A 4816-nucleotide genomic window follows, 5' to 3' on the forward strand; every position below is an offset into this window, starting at 1 on the left:
AGAAAGGAAATTTCATTCTTGTTAGTTGTTACTATTACTGAACCATACACCTGGGCAGATCATATAACCCAGTGCCTTTCAGATGTGAATATCCATCCATATCATTTGGGATCTTTTAAATGTGCGAATTATGAATCAGCATGACTGGAGTGGAGCTCAATCAGCAGCTCTAACAAGCTTCCAGATGATGTTGACTCTGTCCTCAGACCACACTAGGCAGCAAGAATTTAATTGAAGGGCTCAGATCCTTAAATCTAACACTGTTAGATAAAGTAATCTCCAGATTCCTAAAACTCAGATCTGACTGTGATTGTACATTTGTGTTTTATTTTCATGTGTAGTTTTCCTAAGTTTAAAGCGCTTCCAGGTTAGCAATTCTATTTTTGCTTTACTTGTAAACCCCGTAGTAGACCAGGACCTAGACAAGTAGATAAATGATGCCGGTTGGATAGACCAGAGTTAATAGAATCCCCACATCAGGGTTATAGTCAAAAACAGAATCAAGACATTCCTCCTACCTTCCTCAGGGTAGCTTTCTTACTTCTTTACTTGGAATCATAGGCAAGTCTGACAACAGAGTGAGGAAGACTGTTTGGTATAACAGGCTTCTGTAATGTTTAGGGGTGTGACTGGCTTTCATGTAGGAGGTGTGGAGGCTGTGGAGTCCTGCGCAAGTCCTACACAGACAGGGGATGCTGGGGAACTACAGCAACCTGGTCTCACTGGGTACTGGGTATTGATGACTTCCCATCAACTACAAATCTGACCTAGTTTGTTTATTTATTTTTTATTTTATTTTATTTTTTTTTCTGACCTAGTTTAAACTTCTCATGCAGCTGCCAGGCATAGTTGACCTTAGCCTTAGGATTGGACTTGACTACAAAGATGTGCTTTTCCAACATCCCCCCCAAGGAAAGTCTGCTTTTTTGGTACAGTTGAGAATAGGTAGATGGTGGAAGAGGGAAGGCAAGTGCTCACTACACTTCGGGCCTTTTACCCCTGACTGGATTCTCTTCCCAAATATTCTTGCTTCCGGCAGGGAAGATTTTTCACCCACCCAGCAAGAAGTAGACTTAATGTGCTGCCTTGCTGATCTGAGGTTCCTTTCCCTCACTCATCCCCTTTTCCACTTCTGGGAGTATATACTCTTCAGAGGTCCTCTATGCTACACTTGGCTTCCCCACTTAGTTTAGTTCTGAAATAGCACCGTAAGCCGGTGTTTTACAGCTATATCATTTTATCACTATGCCCAGGAATCCCATTTTTGCAAACCAGGACTCGTCACTTGCTAGAGCTGTCCAGGAAGAGCCACAACATCTGGGCCCCTGCCTAGGTCAAGAAGGTGCTGAGTGCAGTTGGCATGGCCAGCAGGTCAGGAAGTAGAAGGCATCATTGAGGTGCTAGGGAAGGAGTTTTCCTGGCTTTCTAGGCTGCTGATTAGACTGCCTGGCTTTGCCCTCCTTCCAGACTTTAATTTACCCAAGAGAGTGATTTCTAGCATATTTTGTCTTCTTTTTCTGTGGGGAAACCACTCTTCCTCTTACCAGGCTTGCCTTTTCTAGCCTACACAGTCTTTCTCTATTCGTGCACTTCTTTCAGTTACCCTAATCTTAAATGAGCTCCAAACTGTGTGCCCAAGAAACTGTGTCGAGTGTCAGAGGTATCCAATAAAAACCTTTTCACTGCTCCACCTGCATTCTTGTATTCTCAGCCAACAGGTTTGGCTTGGGGCATTTGGTCCCAATTGACTATGTGATCATGGACAAGTGACTTGCCCTCTTAAGGCTGATGAAGATCATGGTTTTCAGTGCATGAAACATAAAAAAAATGGAACTTCACTAACATGCCCTTTGAGGAGACAAGAAGCCTTATTTTCTTGGTATGTGTCATAGCTTTAACTTTTATATACATTGTGAACCCCCATCTTATAGCATTACATCTGAAGAGTTGGTTGTATCATAAGGAAATTATGAGAATGAAAATAAGCCATATTTCTTCCATTGCTAGTGTTATTTATTCTTTTCTGTAGATCTGAGTTCCCATCTGGCATTAATTTCATGCAGCTATAAGAACATTTTTTAGTACATTTAGTTTGGATTTGCAGGCAACAAATTCTATATTGATTTGTTTGGAATTGTCTTTATTTTGACTTCATTCGTGAAGATTATTTTTGCTGGATACTGAATTGAGTTCACAGATTTTCCTTAGCCCTTTAGACGTGCTTCCATTTTATTTTGGCCTCCATTATTTCAATGAGAAGTGAGCTTTACTGTAGACTGCTGTCCCCTGTATATAATGCTGCTTTGTCCTGTCACTGCTCTGGAGGTTTTGCTTTCTCTTCAGTTTTCAGCAGTTGATGATGTGTCTAAATAGTTTGTTATTGAGTTGTTGTTGCTGTTTGGCTTTTTTTTTTTTTTTTTTTTTTTATGAGAAACAGAGAGAGAGAGAGAGGCAGAGACACAGGCAGAGGGAGAAGCAGGCTCCATGCAGGGAGCCCGATGTGGGACTTGATCCCAGGACTCCAGGATCACGCCCTGGGCCAAAGGCAGGCTCTAAACCATTGAGCCACCCAGGTGACCCTGTTGTTTGGTATTTATCCAATTTGAGTCTTGTTGAGATTCTCTATTCTGTAAGCCAATATTTTTCATTAAATTTGGGAACCTTGGCTATCATATCTTTAAATACTTTTCAGCCCCTTTCTCAATTTCTTCTCCTTCTGGGTCTCCAGTTATACATATGTTACACTGTTTGATTATCCCACAGTTATTGAAACTCTGCCCAGTTTTCTTCAGTATTTTTTTTTTTCTGTTTGTCAGATTGGTTAATCTTTATGATCTGTTTTCAAGTTCACTGACACAACCTTTTGTCATTTTCAATCTTTTAAACCCCTCTGGTAAATTAAAAAAAAAAAATTATTATGCTTTTCAGTTCTAGAATCCCCACTTGGTTCTTTTTTCATACCTTCCACCATTCAACTGAGATTCCCACCCACCCACCCCCATTCACTCCTTATACACATATGTTCCTTTATTTGTAACAGCTGTGTTATTTGCTAAAACCACAGGGCCATCTCAAGATCTATTTTTGTTGACTGCTTTTTTTTTCTTGACTATGTTTTTCTTCATGTCCAGTAATTTTTCAGTCTTTTTTTTTTTTTAAGATTTTATTTATTCATTAGAGATAGAAAGAGAGAGGCAGAGACATAGGCAGAGGGAGAAATTCCTGTGTGGAACCTGATACAGGACTCGATCCCAGAGTAATACTTTATATAAGCAACTAATTTGGTAGAATCAATGCGGCCACTCAGCCTTAAGAAGGAAACCCTACCATTTGTGGCAACACAGATAGACCTAGAAGACGTTCTGTTAAGTGAAATAGGTCTGTTACCAAAGGAGAAATACTACATGATTTCCCTGATATGAGGCATTTAAAATAGTCAAAAGTATAGAAATAGATAATAGAATGATGGTTATCAGAGGACTTGGGGCGGGGGATATGGGCAATTGTACAGTGGGTATAAAGTTGTGATAACACACAATACGTAAGTTCCAGAGATCTGCCAGATAACATAGTGCCTATAGTTAACAGCAAGATATTGTGTACTTAAAATTTTGTTTAAGAGAGTAGATCTAATGTGAAGTGTTCTTGACACACACACACACACACACACAGTGGTACAAGGAAACAGATGATGGATATGTTTATTACCTGGGTTGTGGTGATAGTACCATGAGTGTATACACATGTCCAAACTCACCAAATTGTATACATTAATCATAAGCAGTTTCCTGTATACCAGTTACACCTCAATAAAGAATTAGTAAGGCCATGGCTATATAAGGAATTTTTTAAAAAGATTTTATGGGGATCCCTGGGTGGCGCAGCGGTTTGGCGCCTGCCTTTGGCCCAGGGCGCGATCCTGGAGACCCGGGATCGAATCCCACATCGGGCTTCCGGTGCATGGAGCCTGCTTCTCCCTCTGCCTATGTCTCTGCCTCTCTCTCTCTCTCTTTCTGTGACTATCATAAATAAAAAAGTTAAAAAAAAAAAAGATTTTATGTATTCATGAGAGACACAGACATAGGCAGAGGGAGAAGCAGGCTTCCTGCAGGGAGCCGAATGTGGGACTTGATCCTGGGACCTCGGGATCACGCCCTGAGTCCAAGGCAGACACTCAACTGCTGAGCCACCCAAGCATCCCTGTATAAGGAATTATTTTTTAAAATTTTTTTATTTATTTATTCATGAGAGACACACAGAGAGAGAGGCAGAGACACAGGTAGAGGGAGAAGCAGGCTCCATGCAGGGATCCCGATGTGGGACTCGATCCCGAGTCTCCAGGATCATGCCCCAGGGTGAAGACAGCGCTAAACTGCTGAGCCACCTGGGCTGCCCTGTATAAGGAATTTTAATCGGTGTTTGGTTTGTCATTTTTTCTCAGGAATATTTGTCAGGTACATTTTACTAGGGTACCCTAAAAAAAATCCTCAGTGGCCATTGTGATAAAGTTCTACATAAATAAAACTAATTTATGTTTCTCTTTAACTCACCAAAAAATACCTCACCGGTTAAAAATGTTCAGGAACCAGTTTTGAAGTAAAATAAGTTAGTTTAATGGATTGAAAATTTTATTTTATTTTTTTATTTTTTTTTTAATTTTTATTTATTTATGATAGTCACAGAGAGAGAAAGAGAGAGAGGCAGAGACATAGGCAGAAGGAGAAGCAGGCTCCATGCACCGGAAGCCCGATGTGGGATTCGATCCCGGGTCTCCAGGATTGCGCCCTGGGCCAAAGGCAGGCGCCAAACCGCTGTG

Source organism: Canis lupus, chromosome 26 (genome assembly GCF_048164855.1).
Source record: "Canis lupus baileyi chromosome 26, mCanLup2.hap1, whole genome shotgun sequence".
Taxonomy (NCBI): Eukaryota; Metazoa; Chordata; class Mammalia; order Carnivora; family Canidae; genus Canis; species Canis lupus.